Source organism: Falco cherrug, chromosome 8, assembly GCF_023634085.1.
Source record: "Falco cherrug isolate bFalChe1 chromosome 8, bFalChe1.pri, whole genome shotgun sequence".
Lineage (NCBI taxonomy): Eukaryota > Metazoa > Chordata > Aves > Falconiformes > Falconidae > Falco > Falco cherrug.
The window spans coordinates 49,598,522-49,615,706 of NC_073704.1; the positions used below are offsets into that span (position 1 = coordinate 49,598,522).

The 17,185-nt window shown below is 38.8% G+C and overlaps 1 protein-coding gene across 5 annotated transcripts in view; it reads right to left on the reverse strand.

The window, feature by feature from the left end:
* TENM2 (teneurin transmembrane protein 2) overlaps positions 1-17,185 on the reverse strand; it is a 698,234-nt gene that overhangs the window by 629,723 nt on the left and 51,326 nt on the right. For all 5 annotated transcript variants that reach the window (XM_055717811.1, XM_055717810.1, XM_055717809.1 and 2 more), the window contains exon 2: positions 2,652-2,760. The gene's annotated coding sequence lies outside the window, so the exon portion shown is untranslated. The remainder of the gene's footprint in view (positions 1-2,651; positions 2,761-17,185) is intronic.

The following is a 17,185-nucleotide window of genomic DNA, read 5'->3' on the forward strand; positions in this document are numbered from 1 at the left end:
AAACAAAAAGTAAACCTAACAAATATGCTGAAATATCGACAGCATCAGCCCCTGAACAACACAGAAGATGCTGGAGAAGGACACAATGGAGGGAAATGAGTCTCAATATTTGTTTGGAAACTGATGGCAAGTCTCTGTCAGTTGTGTAAAGAAAAAAAAATCATAAGGCAGGGCTCAGAGGCTGGGCAAACAGTACAAAAGGAGAGTAACTGAGAAGTTAACAGCACTTTTTCATCACAGCAGTAAATCCACAGGAACACAGATTTAATGAGGAAAGCAAAGAGCGGACGGTACTGGTTGATCCCTGCATAGTCAACTCCAGAGCCTATAACAAGCTGAAAACAAGAGATGCCAGTGGCACCTGGGACAGAACTCAGGACAAATTCCCAACCCCAAACCCACAGCTAAGGAAAATTCATTGTGGCATGTAAAGACAGAACATCTCCCAAAACCCCTAAGCCCCCCCAAAATAAAACCGCACGACAGCTGAAGCAATATACTGTGTGTGATCTTCTTGTGGTACTTATGTTCTTCCCCCATCCTGGAGGTCTGTGAGGACTCCTGTCTAAGCTGGAGGAATTGGTGGAAATCCTCATAAGTAATGACTTCCCTGCTAGTGAAGGAAGGCTCTGCTCCTAACGGACATCTCTGCATTAAACACTCTTCTCCTAGCATGTGTCTTGACTCCAGTCAAACCCACAGGTAACTGCCACAGCCATATGTGAAGGGGAGCAGTAAGAAGGAATTTTTTTTTTCCTCAGTACCTGAAAATCCTTCCTGGCCTCAATATTTTCCAGAGCAATGTGAAAAAGCAATATACAGGATCTAGCCACCATTATGAAAGGTTTAAATAGACACATTCTCAACCTCAGTTACTGCAGGGAATTATGAATGCAATTTTACATTCAGCTTTACTCCTGACCTGCTGTCTGACCTTGGGAGATCACTTGGTGTTACTCAGGTTCCCTCATAAAAAATAGGCAAGAAAACCAAACAAACTAAGACTACAGCAGGGGATTTGAGGTTGAGCTATCAGGGTGTTTTGAAATTTTCACAAAGGACCTATTTCTGCAACCTTTTCCTGACAAACTGCAGTTGAGATACAGAGCAAAAGCGAGAGCTTCTAGACCAACACCTTTTATCACTTAATGTTTGTTCTGCACAAATTTAGTGTGAGAAGTACTTGTCAATTTGTTCTTTAACTATTTGAAGATGGGCTACAAAGATACCTTAAAACAAATACATGAACTTTTACATAAAGTATATAGACACATTTATAAAAGTAAAAACAGTTTTCAGGAATCTCCTGTTTCATTTTTCTAGTTATACAGAATGGGTAGAAAACTGTCATGAAACTCAGACTTGTAAGAAAAAAAAACCAAAAAACAACAACCCAAACCCACAAAAATAACTCCACAATCCCACTGGATTTTCTTTCCCAATATGCAGCATTTCTGTTTTCCTCATTTTAATTTTCTTATACTACATACATTTTGAAAAGTCAAAGATTCAGGCACTCAGAACAATTTACTTTATACCTAAGGAGCACAGATCTTAGTGGTCTAAAACTTGAAGAAACACGGAGTCATGGGGTCAGAAAGTAACATTTTAGCAGAAAATATATAATGACAACCAACTGACCCATTGCTAACAATGCAAAAGAATGTGTTGATTTTTTCAGCGTGAGTGAAAATTCCTTTGGAATTCAGTGCTTGCCATACCTAAACCCCACAATTTTGCCATGCTTTGAAAGGTATGTGATACAGTTTAGAATGTTATCTTAAACCAACTCTAATTAAAAGATTTATTTTACAAGAGGCACAATCTAGAAGTACTTTCTTAAGAAATACTGCCACTGAATTAAATGGCTTGAGTAAGGGTTCTCAGATCTATCACAAATATTTACCTGTATTCAGTAAAATCAAAATCCACAAGAAAATAAAAAGCTCAAAATTATTTTTTTAAAAAGTGTCAAATTTTTATGGGAATCTATCAAATGAAGATTATATTTCCTTTACCCTTGAGCTACTACTAAGCAAGGCAGCCTACTTCTGGACACACTGGGATAAGTGTGTTGCTCTATGTAATTACATGAATTCCCAGGGCATATGTACAACATTTAATTAAATTATGGGGTGTCTTGTGAGCATTCTGTCCAGCAGTTAGAGGTACCACAAAAGAACAGCTAATTTGAAAAGTGGTTCTCTCCATCTTTTTCTTTGCACAGCATATATTATAGGGTATGCAAATGTACAACATTATGATATGCAGCCATTCATAAAAACAGTGTTTGTTAAGAATCTGAAAAGGCCCACTTGAGTGAGGAAAATTTTGATGCCAGAAGCAATACATTCCTAAGATCCTCATTTGATCCTGAATTTGTCAGGGTGGGCAACTCCAGCAAATGAAAATCCATATAGGTAGGAAAAGGCGTATTTCTTTTAGTGCAGCATTCTGAAGTAATTCAGTTGGGCTGGAAAAGGCTGAAGTAGATTCTGTAAAGGAAAGTGCTGAGACAAATTGCTTTCCTCTACAGAAACACTTTCCTGCAGAGATCTTTCAAGGCATTTTTCAAGCATAGATGGAAGCACTTCGGACGACAATATAAACACATCTCAGAGCAAAACAACATACAAGTTGTGACTACTCACTGAAAAGGGAGGTCAGCAACGCTCTATTTTGCAGTCGTTATGGGTCGAGTCTTTAGCTCATCAGGTGAGAGAATTCTTAATGTGTTGGGCAATGAAAAGCAAGAAGGATCTGTCAAACGAAAAAAAAAAAAAACACACTAACTTTCAGAAAAATTGTAAACTGTAAACCCCCCTGTAAAATACTAGTTATAAAGCAAAAGATTTTTAAAAGTATTTTGGTTCTTATCTTTTTCAGTTTTTAACTACCGAAAGGGCAACACAACCTGCCCACTCCAGGATGTAAAAGATAATCTCTAGATGCATCGTTCCATATGCCTCTCATTTTCCCTCCTCCCCGCTGCAAATGTAGACACTCAAACAATGAGATCGCTGTCATTTAATTTTTACACTGCTAAAACTAGCAGATAAGAACGGACCATGTCCTCTCTACCTAATTCCCAAAGAAAGAAAAGACATGATAGCCTTTTTACTCTAGGTATCTTCATTGCAAGTTGGTTAATTTAAAGTACTCTTAGATGTCACCACTTCGTAGGCCACTTATTACTTCCTCTGTCCATTTATTCTTTCCTTTCTCAGTACATAATACTTGATGCTACCTGTTGGTTCCCACATTTTCTTCAGAATTTTTGTTATCCTCAAAAGAAATATCGCCCAACATGCCCATAGCCTCAGCAATTGATTTATTTTTTACCTGGTCAACAAAACGATCCAGGCAGAGCCACAACTACTCGTAAGATGACTTGGAAAAACCATAGGTTTCTCCTTGCATTATAAAAATCGAACAACAAGAAATAATGGGGAAGAAATGATTGGTCATGCTGCCAAAGAAATTTGAACAGCTGATACCACCCACTCAAAAAATACTGAATCTCCACAGGCTGGAGGTGGGAACAGACAAGCAAACCATCAACACTAGAGACAAATATTTCACAAATACATACAAAACCCTGTAAAGACAAGTTAATGCTCTGTACTGTTACACATGTAACTTTAAAGCAATTTTCTTTTAACATCAAGAGTATTTAACACTGCCAGCTTTATCTATTGCTTTCACTGAATTTAAATTAATGGTACTTATTTTTGGCTAAAAAAGAAGCTTGATGAACAGCACTACTTAACTGCTGAGGTCTATCTCCCTGGAAATGAATAGGCATAATTGTATTTCAGGCCAACAGCTTTCCATAAAGCATCAATTATTTAAATAAGACAAAGAATTCGATACACATTGTACATTAGTATCATGTAAAATCTTTAAGGACAGAATCATGGCGTGAGATCGTCTAAGAATATGAATCAATGTGAAAAAATACCAGTGCTTTTAATTCACAAATGAAAAAGCTGAAATACAGATAACCTCACTAATTAGGGGTTGGAATGCAGTCTTTACTTTCATAATCTCCTTATTTTCACTATTATGGTTACTTTCTTTTGTATAGTCCTTTCAACCTATGCCTCGATGCAAATTACACTTCTATTACACAGCTTCTGCTTTGGTAATTCTGTGCCATTTACAGTATTTGCTTAAAATTGCTAATTCTTTTATACCTTCCCTGTTTGTATATTGCTATTTCAGCAACTGCTGAATTTGGAACAGAAACATTCATAAGAGTAGCATCAGTTTAAACTGAGATACAAACACTGATAATCTACCAAGAAAAAGAACGTTAAGTGATTTGTGAGAGCTAAAATCCGCCCCAATCAGGCTCATCCAAAAACTGGCAACCGGCTGCATGGGATCAACTTTAATCCTCAAGAAAGACCATCTTGTATAGGATTTTGAAAGTGATTATGCGGAGCTGTCAGCTAACAGAAAGACCCATGGCCACTCCCAGCTAAAGTTAGGAAGTATTTTGACTTCGAAAGCCAAACTAATTGGAGCACAGAGTGCTCCTGCCGAGACCCCAGGAGGACTCCTGGCCCTCCTTGGTCTGCTGCCCTCATCTCCTCCATGCAGCAGGTTGTAGGGAAGAGACAAAAGATCATGCAAAAATGAATTCAGGAGGAGACTAAAGTGCAGAGTTCTTCAGACTCACAGGAGATTTAAAACCATTTGATTTTCTTTCTCCTCTTACTGTAAAAAAACATGCAGCAGTGTTACAATTACTGTTTGCAGTTTCTCTTTTGGCCTGTTTCACATGTGAGGTGCAAAGAAAGATGAAACAGTTTAGCTATGATTCAATAAAAAGCCCACCAAAAAATAATTCCACTTAGTGAATTAATTAACAAACAAAAACATGTTTCATTATAGGGTTTTTCAGTAAACTACTTGTTACCAAGACCGGCTAAAAATGCAGTCTGATAAATTGAAATGTCTCTTTAAATTCTAACAAATAATTATTCACCTTGATGTGCCTTTCTGTAAGAAGACAGGTGAGAAATATTTTTATACATCTACAAGAATTTGCAAATAAGTGAAACCAAGCAAGAAAAGAAGCATAAAATAGATGGGATGGAGTTGTTCCTTTCAGACTTCTCTTATCATAACAAATAATACCAGATTATTTAAAGATAATCCTGGCAGATACTACGCAACCAGCATGAAAATAGACTACACTATTTCTCAAAAGAGAAGGCATGTCTCATGTACCAGCCTGTCACTGACACTAAACATCCTGGAGCCTGAGAGACTCTGTATCTCTTCTAATTTATCAGCACCTAATGATGAGAGATGAGTATTTTGTACATAGCAGGAAGAACAGGAGAATACCTTTCTAGTAGCTGCAAAACCATCCGTTTCCTTCCCAGCTGTACCGCAAATTTATGACAAAAATTGCCATCAAACGGCCAACTCATCAGTGAAGAGGATAAATAAGAATTAATTTTGTACTGAAAATAAAGTAAAAAGGGTAATTTTGCCAGTTACATTCTTGGTAATCGTACAGGATGCGGGTGCAGGGGCACTAGTAGGGCCGCTGGGGCCTGTGAGGAGAGGCTGATGCTGCCCCACACCAGGCAGGGCTACCCCACCGCAGGTGCCCCACCACTGCCCACTCTGCACGTGTCTGTCACACTTCCCAGCGTTAGGGAAAATGAGGCACTTGGTAAGATCCAAAAATTCCAGCGGGTCCCTGGAACACCACACTCAGGCCACAGTCCATGTTGCCATTGAAATTTCAGCTAATACACACAAGTGTGAGTAACCACAGTAACAGTGTGCCTAATGAGAGTACAAAGAGGGTTAATTAAATGTAAAGAAAGGCTGTAAATTACTTTGAGTGCCACTGAAGTAACCGAGACAAAAATCCATAAATTTACTATACGCTGCAAGATCTGGTCCTTATAGAGTAATCTGCCAGTACTATCGAGATGGTATCTACAAGGAGTCAAATACGTAAAAACTTTGAGAGGGGATTTGGCACACTTCATGCTGTTGCGTGTCTTGCCCTAGTTAATGATTAATTAATGAGTTGTGTTTCTTAGAGTTTATAGATTACACATGCAGTAATGACAGCAATGGAATATCACGGCTGCAACCATATAAAACCCGGGGAGCTGCAAAATCTATACAGCACAGACAATATGTATTTTGTCTGGTCGGTACATACTTTATGTTGTAGTCCAGTATTAGTATTTTTTAATCACTAGACTGGAGGCTAGCCAAGTGACACCCATCCACAAGAATGTGGGGAAGTAGGATCCAGGGAGCTGCAGCCCTGTCAGCCTCACCTCGGTGCCAGGGAAGGTTAGGGAGCAGGTCACCCTGAGGGCCATCACACGGCACGTGCAGGACACCCAGGGGATCAGGCCCAGCCAGTGCGGGGTTATGAAAGACAGGTCTGCTTGACAAACCTGATCTCCTCCTATGACAAGATATGTCTTTTCTTTGCCTCCTCCTGCCACAGTTTTAGTCTCCAACAGTTCTTTAAATGTGGCTCAGCGTATTGCCATGTAAGCATGTAGTGCCAGCACATGGGGCCGGGGTGTGTGCATATGGCAGGAATGAGCACGTAGGAATGTCCTGGTCAGGTGCTCACAACTGATAGCGGAACTGTAGCAGAAGACAACATGCAACCACTTATATAAGATGAGCCTCCTCCTGAACTCTGTTTCATTGATTTCACCCCAGCAGAAAACAAAAAATAAATAAATAAATTAAAAAAAAAATAATCCCAAAACAAACCAGCAGTCTTAAAAAACACCACCATGCTTGGCTTCACAAGATTTAACTTGTTCTTACATAACATCTGATCAAAATATTGCATAAAGCAAGCATTCTAAGGAAAAGATATCGTCACACGACCACGCAAAGGCCAGGACAAATTCAAGTTCAAGATTTTAGTTTTGCCTATTGAGCCTTTTGCTTTTCTTCCCCACCTCGCATCCCCCCTTTTTTTGGCAATTTGAATAATAGCACTCTAATGGAGCCCATGTTTCAATAAAGACAGAGAGATGCTTGCAGAGAGTCCACTTGCAAGTAAAACTGGTACACAGCATTTAAAAAAATGAAGAAATCTAGTACTTAATATCAACTCACATTGAACATACAGTGCAAACTTTATATTCAATGTACAGCATTATAATCCTCAAAAAACTTTATATAAGTAATGCCTTATAAAATAACAAACATTCCAAAAGATCAGGGAGTATCTAGAGTTTGTATACATTTGATATCTAACAGAGAGGCCAATTACTGAAAGTGATATTGATCAAAATCTAACACCCTTGACAAATAAAACTTTCAAGACATGTTCTTCCTCATCCTGACATTGATACATATAATGGAAATTAGGTTTATGAGCTTTAGGCCAAACTTGAAAGAAAAAATAAGATTTTTTTCTTCCTATTAGCCAGCAAAAGATGTGAGAGAGTGGTAATTAGTAAATGGAAATTGACTGAATTTAGGGTAATGAATAATAATAATAAAGCTTTTAACAGTCATGAAATTATAAACACAAGATTTTCAATATTACAGCTGTAGAACCAAAAAAGAAATGAAATTACAAAAAAGAAATTACAGATTTCTCAAGTATGTAAGTTCTGTACCACTTGATAATTGACATCTTTCCAAACTTCTAGCTTAAAAAAATAATCCTTTTTTCTAATGAATATTAGTAATAGCTGAAGACAATGGTTTAAATTTTCAAGAGAAATACTGACTAAATTCAACATGAATGGGAATGCAGTCCTTGGTGGTAATAGAAAAGATCATGGCAAAAATCTAATAGCACTACTTCTAAGAGGCAGAGAATGAAATTTGCAGCTGAATCGTAGCAGAATACAAAACACAATACACCAGAGAAGTAACTTTGTTCACATCTTCACAGACACAGCAACCTTAATGCAAATAAAAAGAAAAGAAGTAAAAACGAAAAATATACCAGCCTTTGTGACATATCTACTGAAATATGTATCCAGAAGAGCAAGGAGAAAGAATGTAGAAGCTCAAGCGAAGCAATATGGTCATCCAAAACACAAAGGAGACCATGATTCCACAAACGAATTAAAAATGCTACAATGGAGTAACACTAAAAGTTGGTGCTTAACAAGCAGCAGCTGTAGTACCATCCCTGCAGGAAGAAGCCTCTCCTAGCATACGAATCAGGAGAGCTGACACTAATAAAGCAAAATTATGCTTAGTGAAAAAAAAATAAAATATATCATTCAACACCACTGCTGGGTGTTTTATCCATAGTCTGTATCTAGTTACAAAACAGTGCTTTAGATAGACTACAAACCCCTGGATAAAAAACTTCAAAGATTCTGTCTTGTTGCAGGCTATTAGGAGTTCCTAAACCGAAAAGGGGAAGAACCTGAAAGAAAAAGACCCCAAAAATCTAGAGGAGAAACTAAATCATATATTTTCCTATGAATTAAAAAAAAAAACAAAACAAAACAAAAAAAAAACCAAAACACCAAAACCTGAAAGGAAAGTTTATGAAATTTGTCAAGAACAGGACAGCAGGTATTTAACACCTAAAAATTATACTTCTTGTTTGCAAATAAAACAAAGGACTGGAAAAGTGTAGGTAAACAGAAAACATCTATCAGTGGTTTGAAGAGTGAAAAACAGACCAATTGTGAATAATACATTAGTTTCTCAAGAGGAAGAAAAAGGAGCTGGATGGAGAAGGCAAAGTGCCTCAGCGACATTCATGGACAGCACGCTGGTGTGCAGCAGACCACAAGAAACACTCTGGGCTGTGCCCACCACAGCCTGTGACTCCGTAAAGCCTCTATCTGTATGACCAACAACAAAAACGTTCTCTCTCGATTTAGTTTTGCCTTAGTTTTTCTTTTTAAAGTAGCTCAATTAAGCAAGACATTAATCAGTGTCACTCTAGAGTACAGACTACAGCATAAACCTGTGCAATTACTAAAAAGTGCAAAGTGTTAGTGTACACACATGCATGTACAAACACCACAGCTAACTGTGACTCAACCAAGTCCAATGGATTCCTTGAAGTAATACAAACAAACAATCAAGTAGATAATAACCAGAATAAAATAATCAGGAGCTTTGCTTGTAAGCATGAAAATAAATATAAGACTGTATTTACCTACTTTACGCTGAGAGTTTTCAATTACAAAGGACAAAATAAAATGGAGAAAAGAATAAAGCTCACCATGAAAATGCCAGAAGATCCCTAATTTTCAGAACCACTTGCAAAGCTTGAAAGATGGGCATCACGGTAACCAGATTCAAACAGCAACAGGCAGTTACTTAAGCAAAGCTGCAGACACCAGGGGAGGGGGAGAGGGAACAGAAGTAGTGAATAACCCTGTCAGGCCAAACACAGCTCACCTGAGGATGAAGGAAAGGAGAGCTACCAGAAAGTGAAGGGAATATCAGCTGGGGAAGGAATGTCTCTATCAGACATTTAGTACTGTTAGGAGCAGCACCTGGCACATGGTTATGGCTGGTTCGACACCTTAAATAGATCTTCAGCCTTAAATTGCAACACACCCTGCAAAGGAAGTCCTGGCCTCTGCTTCTTTGCATTGCACCAGCTGCTAACGCAGAGGCACCTGAAGCAGCTTCAAGCATTGAGAAACATGGTTTTGGTGGAATGAAGGAAACTGCAACCATTCAAAGCACCATCACCAGGCACCACTAGAAGTACAAGTATAATTTGGTCTGGATATAAGGAAATCCTAGCATTCCAATAAATGAAGAACTATTCCAACAGTATTTTATGGAAAATCAATAGTAATTGCAATTCCAAGCACTGTCTTTGGATAAGAGCTATTAGTTACATGCACGCTGAGATAACCAGTATATTGTCTTTTTAAAAGGGATGAATAAAGTAACTCCAGGAAAGCATCTCTCTCATTCAAACATAAATATATGCATATAAATAAAAATATATGGTGGGTTTTTTTTTCCAGAGGGATACATCCACCCACCCACAACCCTCTCTACACACGAAGAGCAGCTAAAGTGAGTTGTTGAAGGCATGTGTATTTGAAAGCCTGGTACCTAACCTTGCACAGGCACACATTCCTACAAACTGTCTAGACCACAATAACAAGAACACCACAATTCACAGCTCTCTTACATTAAATGGTCAAAATCCCAGTGTGCTTTGATCAGATCTGACGAGAATGAGCAACACAGCAGCGATCACCTTCCCCTGCCTGGGCAGCTAGGAGGAAGGCTCCCCCTCCCAAAGCCGCAGGGCAGCACCTCCTTGTCCCACCCCACGAACAGCCCTGAGAACAGCAATGCAGCAAACAGCATGCAATGCACTTAATGTATTCCCCTTTGACAAAGTCATAGCACTCAGAGGAAAGGACGCCACAGAGAAAGCTGCAAGGTATGTTATCCCGACCTTCTTGACTCTTTCCATACAAGAACCAGGGGACATCAAACAGAACTAGCAGTAGTCTGGTTCAAAACATTTTTTTTTTTTTTTTTTTCTTTCTTTCCTCCTCCTTAAAAAAGGCAGTTCTTTACACAGTAAATGCACACTCGCTGGAGGATGCTGGAGAGGCCACAGGTTTACAAGGGTTTAAGCAAAGGCAAGAAAGATCCACAGAAAGAGAACCCCACTGAGGTTTCCCAAGCAGCTGAGACCACATCCTGCTCAGGAAGTCCCAGGACCAAAAGGGCTGAAAGCCTGGGAAAGAGTAAGTGGCATTTCAATTATGATTGCCTCTTTTACTGTCCCCAGGTATCCACTTACGGCCATCGATCTGCACCGTTATGGCCTATATTCTATTTCTTGTTCCTTTTCGTGTCTCTCTCTCACTAGACGGAGCCAGAAAAGAATAATTTGGCTTGATACCTACAAGCTCATCTTGATAATGCCTTTTGCACTGGCAAACGAAGACAAGAAGTTATATTTTCACCTTTCCCCAGACTATTAATCCAACCCCAGAACATTAAGTCAGTGCATCAAACTATGTATTGCCTTATTTATTTATACCCACAACAAGGTATGACTTAGACGCACAGAATCAAGCCACAGAACAAAAAAAACAAACAAAAAAGGCATTATGAGATGCTAATCTCCTTCAACAAACACCACATTAACAAAAATAAAGAAACAACCAAACAAAAAAACCCCCCACAAACCCACAACAAACCCGCACAGTTCAGAGGTGCTTTTTTTGTCCTTTCATGATTTTAGTAGATTTTCTTTCTTCAATTACAGATAGCAAATGTTATTTCACAAAGTGTCACAATCACCATACATTTTCAAAAACTGTTTCACCTGTAAATATATCCTCTGCCACACACAGTCCTAGTCACCCATTAATGGCCAGGGCTGCAGAAGTGCAACGTAGCACCTTCATGCTGATACATTGCTGCTAATGAGCATAAACCGCACTTGGCTCTCGACAGAATTGTTAGGAAGTGCAGAAAACTAGAAGGAATTTTTCACTCCTCTATATTTTTCCATATTTAAAATATCTAAACATGGCCTGAGACTGTCTTCATTTCCCCCTTCCCAAAATGTGACCTGTGTTCTAACAAAACTACTGCAGCAAAATTTCCCCATCTTTAAGCAAGCACTGCTCTAATAAAACAGTGACATAAACCCACATGGTTGGTTAATTTGTGACACAAAATAGAAGGCCAACTGAGTGGCAAGCCGGAACTGTCATTTGAAATTAGGCCATACGACAACTTTAATGTGATTTGAAATTCAGATTTATATTAGGCCTCATTAAGCAGTTTTAGAGAAATTCATACATCTTCTTATTGGGTCTTTTTTTTTTTTTTTAAAACCTAATTACCTTTACAGAATGATGTACATAAATAAAAATACAATATTTCCGAATTATAAAATATTTTAATATTACAGTTTTTTGAGTCCTATCATCTCTCGGCTATGAAAGTGGAAAAGGCAAGAGCCTTCAAAGTTCATTAAAAAACCCAAACAACAAAAAAAATCATTAAAAAAATGTGGCATACAGATAAGATGTTGCTACCAAAATGATTTCAAAGTAAGCAGCACCAAATATTCAGAGAATTAAGAAGCAAGTTCCCAGTTGCCTTTTAGGTAGGAGTTATATTTATCATAAGACTGACACCAACTTACTTTCACAAACTGTAGGTAAAGACACATTTGCTTTTTTTATGCAGGTTCTGTTTATTATTTCTAGTTCTTGCCTCTTACAATACCTGTCAACTCCTTAGCTTAGGGCTTAAGCCAAGACCTTGATACAACACAGCAAGAAAACTCACATATCTATAAATGCTTATGGCTTATCAGTACTCCCTCATTAATGGAAAAAAATTCATTTGTTTATTAGTGCCTAAAAAGACACATGTACTTTCTTTACCAGCACAGGATTCACTGTGGTTTATTCATTTGCCGAAGATTTCTGCTTAGCATCTTTATATGGTAAACCATTACAGTCTAAATATTTATTTTTCTTTAAGTGTATTTACTGGTTTGTTTTTTTTTTAATACACCTTTGGGAAAGTAACAAAGTAATGCATAAGAAAACAACTTCATATTCACCAGGAGATTTGGTGCTGTGAGGTTAAGCAAAAAAAAAACCCTTGCCAAACACAGTGTAATAATTCTGCTCCCAGCTTTCTATTGCCAGTGCTCGGTACTGAGAAAACAGGACAATTTTAAAACTTACAAACATTTTCATTAAATACACATTGATAAAAAAATACTATGCATGCCTTCATTTCTACAAAACACAGAAAAGACCCAATGCAACAAACAAGCTTAAAGGCCTCAATTGAGAGTATTGGCATTCAGATATTGAATACTGGGATAGCACCTAAGTGAGCATAAATATACTTAGATAGGATTTTCAAGTATTAAAAGCTAAGACAGTGAATCTGTACATAGCCACTGAATAAAGTAGAGCTTAAAAGAACACTGACTGCTCCTGTCTTTGCTATCTTAAAACAATAATAGGTAACAAGTTTGAACAATTTCCCCTTTACAATGAAAATGGTAACCTTCAGCAGCCATACATACGTAGGCCGGTCAACCTCCAGGTAGCAAACCTCTAGAAAATATAATTAGTAACTAAATCTCAGAGTACAGAATTTCAAATGACCTTCTGAAACATACATGGTTTAAAAAAGGATACCATGAATTGCACCTAGGCATTCAGTAATCCAAACCAAGTATTGCTGATGTAAAAAAAAATATGACACACAAAGTACAAAACTTTATAAACACAATGATTAACCATTCGTAACATGATGAAAAAAAAATACCAGCATGGTACCTTATGTAGCTATGGCTAACAAATTCTGGCTGAATGTCAGCTGAGTTTAAGTTTTTTAAATATTTTCTACATTATCATGCTACTTGCAAAGACTCTTCAAGAAACCATCTTGAGGACAGACTGTCATCCAATTTTTATTCTCACATAGCGACGCTCTCAGATTTTTACACCTTTTCCTGCTTTTATCAGAAAAGCAAATGTTCACATGTAGGCTATTATTCCAAACTGTTCTTTCTCCAGTAAGAGCCTTTATTCGGTGACATTTACTCCTTAATACTATGGTGGTCAAATTACATTCAGGACACAATTGTGCACCATGCACTTTTCTATGTATTACAGCGTATGGGGAGAGGCTGAGAGGCATTCCGGTTAAACTCTGCTTGGCAGTGCATGTGGTCGAACGCTGGAAGAGGTTGCTCAGGGAAGTTGTGGTGTCTCCATCTGTGAAGACAGTCAGAACCCAACAGCCCAGAGTCCTGAGCAACCTGCTCAGGGTGACCCTGGTTGAGCAGGGAGCTGGACTAGACCTCCAGAGGGACTCTGGAAGCAGGATGAACTGGTAGGACTCCAGAAATTCCTTTCAGCCTCGTACATTCCATTATTATTTACATTTCAATATAATTTATATGCTGTAATTGTGTGATTTTTTTTTTGTTGGTTTTTTTTTTTTAACCTAAAAATTTTCATTATGCATCTTCCTCTTCTTTATGCTCTGCTTAAAGGCCATCATTTCATACTGTCCTCAAGTGCAAGATCTAGAAGTTTATTAAAGGAAGTTGCATACATGCCCTTAAAAAGAGTAAGGGGCTAAGCACACTTTTCCTGATCTGTGCTTGCTTTCTATCCAGTTAGTAATATCATTACCAGGTGGTAACCATTTGTCATGGTTTAGCCCCGGCTGGTAATTAAGTCCCACGCAGCCACTCGCTTACTCCCCCCCTCACCCAGAGGGATGGGGAGGACAGTTGGAAGGGAACGTAAAACTCAAGGGTTGAGATAAGAAGAATTTAATTGTTGAAACAGAACAAAAATGAAATAACAATAATGACAATGACGACAATAACAGTTATAATGAAAAGGGGAAGGGAAAGAGTAACATCCAGAGGGAAAGGAAGAAAGGAACACGTGGTGCATGCCACCACGGCCCACCGCCTGCTGACCAATGCCCAGCCAGCCCCCAAGCAACGACCTGCCCCCCTGGCAGACATACCAAGCACGGCATCCCATGGCGTGGAACACCTCTTTGGCTACTTTGGGTTAGCTGGCCTGGCTGTGTCCCCTCCCAGCTCCTCATGCCCCTCCAGCCTTTTTGCTAGCAAGGCCTGAGGAACTGAAAAGTCTCACATCTAAAGCCCAAACACAGCACCTTACTAGCTCCTAAGGAGATAATGAACTCCATCCCAGCTGAAACCAGACACCATCGCACTCGATTTGCAAACAAGAGAGCAAAGTAGGTGAAAGAACCCCAGTTTAGAAAAAATAAATCTAGATTAGTCTAACAAAGACCAATCACTGGAACAAAGAGGAGGGAATAAAGACACACTTGTAACATCTGTTGATCCATTTCTACGAAATTTATCAGAGGGCAGTCATCTCAAAGGTATTAAATTCCCCTGAGCTCTGAGAAAAATCTGTCAGATAGTAACACAAGAGGCTTGAATTAGCATCACCCCCGAGAAGAGAAATCTGAGGCTAATAACTGTTTGCTAGCTGACCACTGCCACTTGGCGCCCGAGTCACCCAGGGCTAGGCAGAAGGGCTGCTGATGGTGACAGGGGGCAGGAGGAAACATGGAAGGTATTGCAAGAAGGTTTAAAGGATGGAAGAAAACAGGAACTGGCATTACTATAGGGGAAAAGGACAAGGGGAAGATCATAGGGAATATGAGCAGAGTGAAGCTGGTAATCCTTCTGGTGGGAGGGTTGCTGAGGGGATCCAGGATGAAGGACAGAAATCTGCAGGCAGTGAAGCTTCATTAGTTCCACTAATCACAGAACAATTTGTTTACAGGAAAGTATTTTGGTTTGTTTGTTGTTTGCCTTACAAGGATGAACAGGTGTCTTAATATATTCTGTATGTGGAGTAACAGAGGAACAGCCAATACTGAGAGGACTCTGTTCAGGCTCAATTTATAAATGGAAAAGTGATTCTGCATTCAACAGGAAGGATAAAAACGGTATCCTGCTGTTCACAGTGGGAGACAGAATTTAAATATCCTGTAATATAATTTGGTACATCACCACATGTCAGGCTTGACTTTCCTAATTTACACCACCAAGTTCTCATACAAGAACAAATCTTTTCGATTCAAGGCAGTAACTTCTGATTTACACCAGGGCAAATGGAAGGGTATGAGGCCCTTCTTATCTTAATAAAATTTGTCACCTACTGTTAAATGCATTAATGGCAGACATAATCAAATGTTAGTATTGTATTACAAGATAACAATACCGGCACTGGATTGAAGGGGGAATTAGATTACTATTTGGTGTTAAGTCATTTACACCATCATTTACAAAAACCAGTTAATAGACTGCAGTGTTCTCCAATTTCACTTGCTTTTTAGTTAAAAGAATAAACCAAATCACAACTAAAAAGAAATCAGAAACCCTCACTTCGGTGAAAAAAAGTTTTTAAAGTATGGCTTTAACATACACTAGTATATTCCATTTCAGATGACACAAGGTCACTACAAAGGGATAACTTCTTTTAGTAAAGTCACACTTGAACTAGATGGGGAGCATTTTTTCCTCCTTCAGTTCCCAAATTTTTCCACGGTACAATAGTGTTTGGCCACAGACACACAGTTTGCGGAAGACAATGTCAACGAAGCACCAAACACAATGCAAATACCCCTTGCCTAAATGATTCTCATCAGCATTTTTTGTAAAAAATACTCCATGTGTAAGCAAAGACAGCCAACGCAGAGGTACTCAGATCACTGCGGCCAGCACCGTTCCCATCACCAAGCTGACGCACCTTCTGGTGACCCCCCTGATCACCCACCCGACCCAGTTCCAGGTGCCTTGGCTCCTGCTTTTTGTGTGTAACTGTTTTTAAACGTGAAACCACATTCGAAGAGGGCATACCGAGTCCTGTAAAGACATCTAATTTAACCGTTGAAAATAATTTTCCTTTTTACATCAACAGGATGTGCATTAGGGAAAATTATAAAGGGGGGGTTAAAATTTGCACCAAGAATTTAAACTTTGTTGGCTTTGCTCAGATGCTCTAATTCTGTGGATAGATGACAGGGAGATGAATGAACAGGAAAACAACAAAATATGTAGACCAATTCTAAGGAACACCAAGAGAACGGGTAGCACAAAATAGGAGATTAAATGTATAGCAACAGAGACTGCAGAAGAGATTCAGCATGGAAATTCAAGAAGAGAGCACGACAAAATCCATCCATGAAGTAAACCATTAGGCAGCTACATCCTTCCTCTTCTCCACACTGTGAGATGTACGTGCTGAAGGCTTTATGCTGCTTTTGGCTGCCACAGCATTCTGAATGAGAAAGACAATGGGGCTAAACACAAATATACAGGGAAAAAGATGATGTTGAAGCAGGTTTTGTTAGAGAAATCAATGGAGAAAGGGGCAAAGAAGACATGTGACGTCAAATTCAGGTCCAAGACGCAACTAGGAAAAAAGGAAGTCAGATATCATTCGAAGGGGGTGGAGGTAGAAAATAAAATCAAACATTCACAAAAGGCTTTCCATTTGGCTAAATTAGATTTCAGCCCTGAGCTTAACTAGGATGATGAAGTCAGATTTCTCCACATCATTTCTCCAGTCAGGAGATGGGTAGGTCATCCTTTATTTCTCCTTCTGGACCTTCTTTAGGTCTACAGATACCTATAAATTTGAGAGCTGCTTTCTTTGAT